Source organism: Lipotes vexillifer, unplaced genomic scaffold, assembly GCF_000442215.2.
Source record: "Lipotes vexillifer unplaced genomic scaffold, Lipotes_vexillifer_v1.1 scaffold495, whole genome shotgun sequence".
Classification (NCBI taxonomy): domain Eukaryota; kingdom Metazoa; phylum Chordata; class Mammalia; order Artiodactyla; family Lipotidae; genus Lipotes; species Lipotes vexillifer.
Window position 1 is genome coordinate 1,650,040 of NW_006770132.1, and position 12,578 is coordinate 1,662,617.

Below are 12,578 nucleotides of genomic sequence, written 5' to 3' on the forward strand. Positions count from 1 at the left end.
GGTGGAGCTTTTCCAAGATTCTAAATGCTGAAGCCTTATAGCATAAGAGGCACTGCTCCAAAATCCTCCATTCTTCCCCCTTTCACTCAGAACAACCCCGGAGCAGGAAGGAAAAGGCATATGCTCGGGGGAGAGCAGCGGGGACAGGGACCACCATGGACGTGGACTGGGAAAGGGAGAGATGGCTGGAGGAAAGGCCAAAGAGGAGCAAATATACTTCTGAAGAAAGCCTCGCCCCCCAGTGGCCCATGGACCCTCACGTCTAACCTTTTCCTCCATCTGTCAACAGCTGTCCCCAGAGTCATCCAGCACAAAGCTACTCGTAGGCCCTCTGTAATTCAGAACAGAGCCTGGTCTTCAGGGACTGTCTAGGTATATGTTTCCTAAGAAGCAAGCCAGAGACTCTGGGATCGTTTTGGGAAGGGAGGGACGCTGTGAAGGAAGAGGCTAGGGGTTGCTAAGCACCCAGAGAATTGGATGAAAGCTTTCGGAGCCAATCCCAGTGGGCCAAAAGCCGGCTAAATCTTCAAGGGCAAGTTCTTTAATATTCACTGCATCAAGAGAAGGGCTGCCTTCTATGGCCATGCAACACAAAGGATGGCCTAGACCTTCACACCTCTCTGTTTTTCTGACAATCTTGTAAATCCTAATCATCTCACCCTCTCTGGGGTTTCATCCCAGCCCCACTCTCTTGCCCTGGCCTTGGAAGTCTAGCGCTACCAGCTTTCCAGCACCCACAGGTGAGAACTTCCCTTGCATCTTCTGTCTACACACTCATTCGACTTTGGATTCTCAAGGCCTCCCTTTCTGTCCCTGCTTCTTCCTTTTTGTTATCCGACATGGTAATTTTATTCCCTAACCCCATAAAGTGGGTTTGGGTTATGGCCTTGATAAAAGGCCCAATACCAAATGGAGCCCTATTGGATTATTTCCCAACATTCCCTCGTCAAATGTATTCATTCATCCTCTTAAAGTTGCTACATCACAGAAACGCTTAGCATTTACATAGCATTGGCTGTGAGAAAGAGGAGGTTGATATACACAGGAGCCCTGGCACTGAGGTCACGGGTGGCTTAATCATAGAGAATCAGAGGCACAGAACAACTGAGATCCTTGTCCAGAGAGAGAGTGAGAGCAGGAGGGGTCCACAGGATAGATGTCAGGGTGGGGAGCCTGCGTTGTACCCCACCCCAGTCAGGGGGCATTCTAGCCATACCCTCTATACCATTCCCCAAGGGGTGAGAAGATGTGAAATGTCTTGAAGCATGCTGTGGGCAGGCATGGGCTAAAGAAGGGAGATTCAAGCAATGCCCAGCTGTAATAGCCCTACCATCCAATGCATCACTGATCACCCTGGAATCCAAAGACCTATATAAGTTAGTGATGGTGCCAGGCACTGCTTAGAGTTAATTAAGTATCTCCATTTTATTTTATTTTACTTTTTTGGCTGCACCACGCAGCTTGCGGGATCTTAGTTCCCCGATCAGGGATTGAACCCAGGCCCTGGCAGTGGAAGCACACAGTCCTAATCACTGGACCACCAGGGAAGTCCCTCCAATATCTTTTAAAAGTTGATATTATTAACTCTATTTTACATGTGGGAAAACTAAGGCTCAGTAATATATATTAAAAAAAAAAAAACCAAGTACATTTTGTGGCAGAGTCTGATATTGAACATTGAACCAAGTTTTTCATAACCTTAAACTCCTTATAATTAACTGCTTTGCAATAATGGCTTCCATTTGTTCAAAATCAATGTACGGAAAAGGAGGCAGAAATGGAGGTCAAGGCCGCAGTGATGGAGACATTCTCCAGGGGAAGCAGGGCTTTACCTCCGGCTCCTTCTGCAAGGCCTGGCTGGAGGGCTAGAGTGTTCCTTCCTCACTAACAGCTTCCCTACCAGGGAGCCGAGCGCCCCCCATGCCCCACCACTGCCCTCTTCCAGTAGATGCCCAGCCCAACCCTTTCCCACGCTGCTCATTTTCTGCAAGTGTTAGCCAGCCACACCTACCACTTGGTTTGTATTAGGACCTACCAAGTAAAGAATCCCAAACTCTACCTAGACAGTGACCCCTTCATTTTGATGTTACTTCTGGGAGTTCAGCTTAAGAAGGATGAAAAGTAAACCTGATGAAAGAGAGATAATCATGAATTTGTAGAGAAGAGCAATTATTCAGAACATAGTCACACCTGGAGCAAGAGTGGAGAATCTGAGAATCCTCCTGGGAGGCCAAGTATGGAGCTCAGAATTGCTCTCTCCCCAGCGCTCTCCCCTTGGGTCACTATGTGAACAAGAAGTGACAGGAAAAGGTACATTATGGTAAAGAAAATGTCCCTCATAAATGTCGCTTGCTTCGTTTGCTGCCTGTGTGGTGACCTCTCTAAGGTCATGGGAAGAAGGTCATCAAAGAGCCCCAGTGATCCCGGGTTATGACTCTTGTTATGTGGTTCTGTACCTTTGCCTCCTGATGTGGCTATTGTTGTTCTCAATCTAAGTTCTTTCCTGCCATCAGATTCAGTAAAAAGATGGTGGCACTGAGCCACGTGGGTGAGACCCAAATGCCTAGACTTGCTGGCCACAAATGATCTTACTTAAAGCTCTCAGATCATTTCCTCTGTTATTCTGAGGTTGCAAACCTAACCAATGGGCCATCTGTGGCTCTGGGTTGTGTCTCATTTTAGCGTGATTTTAAAAAATTTTTTGAATTAGTTGCCAACATCTAAAAGTTGGAAGATTTCACATTTAAAATATCCCTATTTCTAGCTTCCCTTAAAAATCCAAGAGTTCTGTCAATGTTGGGCCAGCATTTCTGCACAATGATAATCAGCTAGAGCAAAGTGGCGGCCACTCCATTTAGACAGGGCATGTGTTCTCTAATTCACCATATGCCACACCCCTCCCTATTATCCTCCACCTGGTCCCTTCACTTATTTACAATCCCTGCATGGTTTGCCTTAGCATTTGAGTTGAAAACTTTACAATAAACATAAAGCCAGCACTAGGTTATGGGCTGTGCATTAAAGACCAGGGAATGCCCTCTCAGCAAGCCTCACTGATTGTCCCTATAATGACCAAACTTATGCTCCCTCTGGTTATGGTTAAAAATGATACATGGTGGCTGGAAACCTCCATCAGAGGGATAAACCTATCTCAGAAAGAGGAGATAGTTCAGGAATTGAACTGTATGGGTAAGAGGGCATTGTGTTCAGAAATCAGGTTTCCAAGAAGAAAACATGCTAGAGACCACTTATAATGCTACTGTTGGGTGAGAAGATGGTATTTTGGGTATTTGTATCATCAGCTGGCTGTGCTTCCACTTTCCTTGACACATGTAAGGCACTTGACCAAAGGTTATCAAGTGCCAGCTAGCAGGACTTTTCAATACAGCTGTTAAATTTCATGGGGTATGATTTGACTCAAAGTATTCCCGTTGTTTGTAGCAACAACATGCTACAAAGGCTTCTATAGGATATGCAAATGTACTTGGAACTGAAACGTCCCTCTTGTATATTTCATGGCTAAGCGTGTTGAACTGAGATCCCCAGCTTCAGTACGCAGCACCTTTTCCTGTAAAGTTGCCTCAGTACTGCTGGGAAAATCAACGATGAGACTGCCCTGGCCCATGTGCAAAGCCGGGTTCCAGCTGTGCGCAGATGCTCTGAGGGAGGAGGCTGCTGCTGAATGTAACCCAAATGTGAGTTAGCTCAGGGAATCATGCCAGGAGAAGTCACAGTGGGAGGGCATCCACACCTAGGTGAGATAAAAGGGCACTGATTGAACACTGAGCTTCTCAGACAAAAGCCAAAAGCTCTTCCCTGAAGGAATCTTGAAGGTTCTCCTGACTCTTCCCTGAGGAATACTGCAAGGCTTGCACTCAAAAGGAGGAGGAATGTGCTTGGGGGCTTCGCTCTTGGGATCACTATTGTCCCAACAATAAGCTGAGCTTGGATCAAAGGAGTGAACTGTTAGTTCCAGAGAAAGGGAAATTCCTTCCACTCCAGGACCTGGACGAAGTGACCTCTTAGAATCAAAATACTTCACAAGCCATGGAGTAAAATTAGCCACCTGGTAAAACCTGTTTACCATTCTCAAAATTAACTATATAAGGGACAATTTGTAATACCGGAATATCTCTTGCTTAATTGAGAGGAGAGAGAGCGCCTCAGGTATGAATAACCTTTCTCTATGTTCACTCCCTCCCTGCACTTCAAAATACTTGTCTTTATATTCAGCATATTTTCCCCTTTTTGATTCTTTTGGTTCTTTCCCAATGTTTGAAATATCTGAAATAAGAAAGCGTGGAGATGATCAAAACTGTGTACCCACCACCCAGTATTAACAATTTATTACATTTTGATATCTTCTTTCCAAATTTTTGAGAGAAATAATACATGACACCTATGGTTGTGAGCCCATGTGAACGTATCCATGATCCTGTCCCTAATCTAATCCCCCACCAGAGGTAATCACTGCCCTGAAATAGATGAAGGTCATTTCCAGGCATCTTTTAATAATTTGCCTGCAGAGGTATATATCTGTAAGAAAATTGCCTAAGTTTAAATTTTAAAACAAGGGATGTTCTTTCTAGATTTATCCACATTAAGACTCGTAGTTCTGTAACTTGTAACTGGTGTAGTCTACCATGTGACTCTACTACAAATTATTTGTCTGTTCTACTAACTGACACTTATTTCCATTCTGCCATTACTCCAAAAAAAGTTGCAATAAATATTATTACACAAGGCTCTTTACGTGCATGTGGGAGAGTTTCTCTAGAGCAGCCGTTGGCAAACTTTTCCTGTAAAGGCCCAGATAATAAATACTATTTTAGGCTTTATACAAATCATACGGTCTCTGTTGCTGCTACTAAATTCTGTCATTGTAGTCTGAAAGCAGCCATAGACAACACAGAAACAAACAAATGTGTTCCAATAAAACTTCAATGATAAAAACAGACAGGAACCAGATTTGGGCCTTGGCCCACAGGCCACTGTTTGCTGACCTCTAGAGGCTTATTACTCAACTATGGGCATGTAGACCAGCAACAGCATCAGCATCAGCTAGGCGTTTGGTAGAAATGGAGACTCTTAGACCTCAGTGAATCAACATCTTCATTTTAACAAGTTCTTCAGGTGATTTCTGTGCACAAAAAAATGTTTCAGAAGAATGGCTTTAGAGGATATCCCTATAATTTAGTGTATAGAAATCCTTCACTGTATTGCTAAACGTTTCCCTAAAGTGATGGGACCAACTCATATTTCTACGATCACTAAATGGATGAATGTCTTACCCTGTATCTCCACATATGATATTATCTGATGTGTGGTAGATGTTATCTTCTTGTAGCTTTAAGGTGCATTTCCCTGATTACTGCTGAGGTTCACATCATCTCAGTTGGAGTTTCCTGTTCTGTGAAGTGCCTCTTCCTACACTTTCTTCATTGTGTTGTATGTGTGTGTTATACATGTGTGTGCATTATATATATTATGTATGTGTGTATATATATTACCTATATAATAATATTATATAATAATATATAATATGTACATATACATACTATATATATCTACACATACATACATACATTGTATGTATATAAGTTGGTCTTTTTTATTTGTGGGAGTTTGTTATTTATTCTGCATGTAAATTCTTTGTTGGCTGTATGCACTGGAATTATGCCCTCTCAGTCTATGGTTTATCTTTTACCTTTGTATATGGTATCTTATATAGATTTTTAAAAATTAATGTAGACAAATGCATTAATCTTTCCCTTTATGTTATTCACAATATGTACCTTAAGATTCTCCTCCCTCAATGTCAAAGGATATACTCTTTTCCTCTAAAAGTACTATATTTAACAATCTCTGTTAGAGAAGAATTCCAAAAATTTATGTAGAGTCTCCTCACTCAAGGAAATGGAGCTTAACTCCCCACCTTGTGTGCTGTGTTTATCAGCTTACTTCCAAAGAGTATGGCAAGGGGAAAACGTAACTTTACAGTGGAGAATCCTGGTCTCAGCCAGGCGATCAGGGCTAGCATATTCAGTGATGCCATATGATAAGCATGATACGATGTGATGAGGGCAGCACGCACCTCTGTGGTCTTCCTCCCCAAAACTCATGACCCCAGCCAACAAGACTAAATTGGGAGGCATTCTGCATAAAATCTGACCTCAAAACTGTCAAGGTAATCAAGGACAAGGAAAGTCTGAGAAAGTGTCACAGATCATATGAGGTTAAAGAACCATGATAACTAAACGTAATGTGGTATTCTGGATGGGATTCTGAAACAGAAAATGGACATTTGAGGAAAAACTGGTGAAATCAGAAAGAAGTATTGAGTTTAGTTAACAATAACATGCCAAAGCTGGCTTCTTAGTTGTGACAAATGTGTCATGGTGATTTACGATGATTACAATAGAGAAAACTGAGTGAGAAGTATAAGAGAATTCTCTGCACTCTTGTTGCAACATTTTTGTATATCTAAAAGTATTTTAAAACAAAAACCTTATCTAAAGCGAAAAGTTCTACTTTTAAATTTCACCCAGAATTTATAATTTATTGTGTGGCTGGTATGAGATTATTTTTCCTCATGTGGTTTTATTGAATAAATTCTCCCTTTCATACTGATTTGCAATGACACATCAAAAATACACACATAGCCACACATCTTTGTTTGTTTATCTATATATCTACATGCATACACATGTATGTTTTCTGAGTGCTAAAAACATATTATTATACTTTGGCCTATTTGTCTCCCCATCTTAATTACTAGAACTTTATAATAAGTCTTTTTGTCTATGAGAGCAAATCTCCTCAACCTTCTTTCAAAAAAATACCTTGGCTATTCTTTGTCTTTCATATAAATTATAGAATTAGCTTATCAAGCAAGTGTCTTCAAAAACCCTGCTGGGATTTTTATTGGGAGTGTATTTAATTTATAAACTTGGGGGATAATCAACATCTTCATTATATTGGTTCTTCCTATTTACGAATAAGATATATGCTCCATTTACTCATTCTTCTTTTATACTCTTAATATTGTCTTGTGTCTTCTAGAAGATATTGCATATCCTTTGTAGAATTTATATTTTTTTGCCTTTTTTTGTTTTATTTCATTTTTGCTATTGTAAGTGTGATTTGTTTTCAGCTAAATTTTCTAACTGTGTTTAGGGAATATATTAATTTGTGTTTACTGATCTTGTATTAGTAACGTTGCTGAGCTCTCTAACTTGTTCTAGCTTTACAAATATCTTTTGATATTCTATGTAGGATGATCATATCATTCACAAAAAGATGGTCGTATGTCTTTCCACAATTCTTATATTTCTTTTCTTGTCTTATTGCATTGGGTAGAATATCCAGATCATTGTCGAGTAAAAGTCAGGATAACAAACATCTTTATTGTTAACTGTTTTTTTTTTTTTTTTCTACATGGTTCATAATGTTGGATTGTAGTTCATTTTGAGTAGGAAGGGTTTTTTTCCCCTCTTTTCCTTTTGTGCCCAGTCATCGTTGTCTAATGTTTTTGGTGTTGTTGTTATTGCTGCCTCCACCAAGGCTCTTAGAACTTCAATTCCAAACCCATCCTATAATGATGGCCTGGGGCCCCTAAAGGGTGATAACGTTTTAAAATAAAAAGCTGCTGAAAACAAAAAGTTCTACTTCTAAATTTCAACCAGAATTTATAACTTACTTTGTGACTGGTATGAGGTAATAATATAACTTTATTATTCCTCATGTTGAATAGTTTCTCCCTTCCATACTGATTTGCAATGGGATATAGCAGAACCGTCTTCAGCTAGGTGAGTGGCTTAAGTCAGTTCATCATCTCATGGTTACATCTTTACCTCTCTCCCCTACCTCCTTAGGTTCAGAGATTCCTATTAGCTGTACTCTCAGATAGGGGTTGGCAACACTATTTTTTCAGACTCTTTTCATCAGTGTGGAAGCCTGTCCCCAACCCATGGCTTCAAGCAGTGACTCTAGCCCTGATCCCTTGACAATCTGAACCACAAATAGTTGTGCAGGACCCTTGAGAGCTAAATTTCTGTCCTTACTTTTTGCCTCCAGACTTGGAGCCCAGCCTGAGAATGAATGTAGCTCTGCTCAACAACCTTTTGTTTCTGTACTATTTCTGACTCATCAGGTTACTTATCTTGCTCTTAGGCCCACATAGCTGGGTCTTAGGCCCAGCTACGTGTTCTTATATTTTTCTGTCACTGCAATGTGTTTGGAGCAGAGGAGGTGCACTAAAGCATGAACCCACTGCACCATCTTGACCACAGCCTGATTACTTTTCTTTATTTCTGTATGAGAGAAAAATGTATTTTCTTTTTTTCTTTAACTGGTGCCTTCAATTCTATCTCCAACTTCTTTCCTCAATTATTTCCTATCTCTCCAGCATCTTCCATAAATCCTGTTCTATTCCCCTTTCTGCAGAAATCTACATATGGTCATCTCTATCTTTTGGTATGTGCTCATGTACCAAATCCATGTGTGCCCACATTCCCAGTCTCTCACCTAGTAAATGATGGACCAATGTCCTCCACTTTACATACCGTCTGCTATCATCCCATTTCCTTAGTTCCTCTGGGTACCAACATTTTGCATGATCCAATTCCAACTATAACTCCACTGTCTCACAGGTCGTTAATGCTTAACTTCCCATAAACCAAGTTCTATTCCCTCCACAGAAACTGACCTCTTGAAGGTCACCAATGGTTACTCCATAACTAGATTTTCTCCATTCCTCTTCACCTTGGTCATTCCAGAGAGTGTGGTATCTCAACCATCCCACATCCCCCATGACACTTATAATACTGTGTCATCTTTCTACCTTTCCGATCCTGTTCTTTCTGCTGGCTTCTTTTCCTCCACCTGTACCTATGGTGGTTTCTCAAGGATCAGTCCTTTCACCCTTGGTTACTCAGAGTGTTTCTTGGACCAGCAACTGAGAGCTTGCTAGAAATGAGGACTCTCAAGCTCTTACTCCAAACCTAGTGAATCAAAACCTGTATTTTAACAGAATCCTCAGGTGATTAAAGTGTAGGAATGCTGTTCTAGCCATCTTCACGCTCTCTCTCTCTCTCTCTCTCTCTCTCTCTCTCTCTCTCTCTCTCTCTCCCCCCCCCCCTCTTATCATTAATGTCCACATACAGGGGCGTGACGTCTAACCCTTTAACTCCAGCCAAAAACTTTCTTCTAAATTACATTCTCATGATGCCAACTGGCTACTTGGCATTTCCATTATTGTGCATCATAACCACAAACCCAACATTTCTATAATCCCCATCCCAAACAATTTCCCTTCCTGATAGGCCAATTCTTTAAAATCTCTACCATGCTTACAATCACCTAGGCACAAACTATCGGAACCATCCTCATTTCTTGCCAGTGTCTTTCTAATTTCCCCTATCTAATCAAACATCAGGTTTCAATACTTGTTTTGCAGTATCTCATGTACACATGCTTCTACTAGATTCCCCACTTCAGCAAAGCATGGCAGAAAGATCTGGAGACAGATTGACTAGCTATCAAATTCCTGTTCTACTACCTACCAGGTACGTGTGACTTTAAAACCTTAAGTAAATTACCTAAATTCTCGAGCCTTGATTTCCCTTTCTGTAAATTGGAAATATCATTATCTCGCAGGTGCTGTTGTGATTTAAAAAAAAAAAAAAAGCATCAGGTCAAAGTCTGGCACATGAAACAGATGATTAACAAGTACTGGCTTAGGCTTCCTCAACCCCCATTTCAATTTTAAGGCCACTGTTTTGGGGCTTTGTAATATATCCCTCTGATTCCAGTCCCTAGGTTAAGCTTTCTGACACACCATTGTCAAATTATGTCACTAAAACATCATGTTCACCAATCCACCACCGTGTTCAGGGGCCAACACAGATTGAAAGTGCCTTTGTATGAATCCCAGATGGCTTAGGCTGCCATCCTGGTCTTGCCACACCCTGTTTTCAGCCAGATATTCTTCCCTTGTCACCCACCCCTCCCCTATTCACAATCTCTGGTTAGATAAACTCTAAGCTGACCATATCTTACAGTTTTTAGTTTCCGTCCTCACTTCCATGGTATTGTGCCGTCCTGAGTGTTTATCTTCTAACTTATTTTCCCCATCCAATTCCCATGAATTCTTCAATAACCAGCTCAAATCTCACTGTCTGTATGTCATTTGGCAGTTAATTGCGACTTTCTGTGTGATATTTCTTCTCCTGTTATCTGGAACTGTTTTAAATATAATATACAACAGTGAAACTATTCATGGATATATTTTTTTCATTTCTCAGTAAGATAATTTTTTTAAAAAACCTAACGACTAGTATTTATAAGCATTTACACATGCCCAGACAATGAGTGAAGTATTGTGCATGAACTTCCTCATCTAACATTCACAGCATCCCTATGAGGGGAGAACTGTTATGGTTCCTAGTTTGTGGATGAAGAAAAAAAGGAGTGAAAATGTTCAGTAACTCATGCCAAGTTGCCCTGTGAATAAGATGCAGCGCCATCTTGAATCTAGGCTTTCTCATTCCAGCTCTTGTGCTATATGGAATTGTGCTATATTAACCCCTCTGCTATACTGAAACCAAATCAGGAAGCACTTCCAACAGCTCCCTCTATTTCTCACCTGATAGACTAGCATTTTAGAAAATAGAAAACTTATTTTTTAGAACCGTGTGATATGACTCGTGTGTGTGTGTGTGTGTGTGTGTGTGTGTATGTGTGTGAATCTGTATAACAATATGTCACATTATTTTGAAGTTCTACTATAGTATCTTGGCATTTACAAAGCATTTCTTCTTCCAAAACTTTAAATGATTGTGTTAATCTTACAATAACTCTGTTAGGTAAGGAAAGAGAAAAAAAATTATCTTAACATCAATGCTTCCTTCTTGATCATGTGGCTCTCCCAGAACCCAAGTCCTCAAGTCTATCTGCTATCCCAGGGTGCCTGACTTTCCTCAGGGTCATGGCCATTTTGTTTAGGCTCCAATAGCAAAAGGCAAAGGCCTGAATCTAGCAGGAAATATAATCAATGAAGTCCAAATCCCTGAGTGGTATAAATTTTAAGCAGATTATCTTAGAGTAGGGTATGGCTAATAGGATCAGGTAGCTGGCACATTCTAAATTTATAGCCCTAACAATTAAAGAATATAAACCTATGAGTTGCTTTTCTGACTTGGAATTCCGATGATTAGTGATAATGATGAAGGTATTGAAAATAATGGTGAAGGGAAAGATGAAAAGAAGACAGACAAGAAGGGTCCCACCGTCTGTCTCTATAGAGCAATGATTCTTAACCTTTCTTGGGGCTTGCTCTCTTTAACTAGAGGGAAGCATCATACACACAGAGACACACACACAAAAAGACTCATTCATTTTGGGCAGTGGTGGTGTCATGGTCTAGCTAGGAACCACATTAAGAGTAGTAGATAGATGCTATACAGGTCAGAAAGCATCAGCACTTTGCAATGACAGACACCGGCAAATGCAGATTCAAATCCCTGCTTTCACTGTGCTCCAAATCTCCAAACTGCCAACACGTATTGAGGGGCCTCCTGTGCTCACGGGCACTATGTTCAGAGGTGGGAAGGGGAATACCAAGATGAGTAAAACCCAGTGACTACCCTAGAGAAACTTAAAATCCAGTGCCATGTACGTGAAGGCTAGACCTTTCTAAGCTTACCTAGCAATAATTTTTGCAAATATCTGAGTAGCAATTTTCCACGAGCAGAAAAAGCAAAGGAAGTGTATACAGTCAACTAGGATCCTAAAATAAATTATTATAACGTGGGATCTGCTCTAGTAAGTGTTGAGAGAAAGGTACCCACCCAGAGCTGTGGGAGTTCAGAGGGGGAGCAATCCCATGCGAGAGGAAGAGAGCGGGTGGGAAAGATGGTCACTAGGCAGAAATGCGTGGGGGGCATTGCAAATGGTGGGAGAAGCACGGGTGAGGTATAGCAAGTGGGGGATTGTTATGGGTTGATTTGTGCCCCTGCAAAAGATAACTCGGCTACTTCAGAATGTGACCTTATTTGGAAACAATATCTTTGCAGATGATCAAGTTAAGATGAAATCATTAACACTGTCAATCAATTGTACTTCAATAAAAAAAAAAAGAAAGATGAGGTTACTAGGGTAGGCTCTGATCTAATATGACTGTCCTTATAACAGGGGAAATTTGGACACACAGATACACACACACACACACACACACACACACACACACACACACACGAAGAAGAATGCCACGTGAACCCGAAGGCAGAGACTCGGGTGATGCATCTACAAGGAATGCCCAAGACTGCTAGCAAAATACCAGAATCTAGGAGATACACACACAACAGATATTTTCTTAGTGCTTTCAGAGGGAGCATGGCCCTGCCGACAACTTGCTCTTGGATTTCTGGCCTCCAGAACTGTGAGACAATAAATTCCTATTGTTCTAAGATGTCAAGTTTGTCGTACTTTGTTAGAGCAGCCCTAGGAAACTAAAAACAGTTCTGTTTTTTTTTTTTTTTTTCCAGAGAAGCACAGTATAATTTGGCTGGGACACAGCA

General features: G+C 40.8%; 1 protein-coding gene across 4 annotated transcripts in view; it reads right to left on the reverse strand.

The window, feature by feature from the left end:
- Positions 1-12,578, reverse strand: part of NTRK3 (neurotrophic receptor tyrosine kinase 3) — a 378,302-nt gene that overhangs the window by 95,567 nt on the left and 270,157 nt on the right. The window lies entirely within an intron of this gene.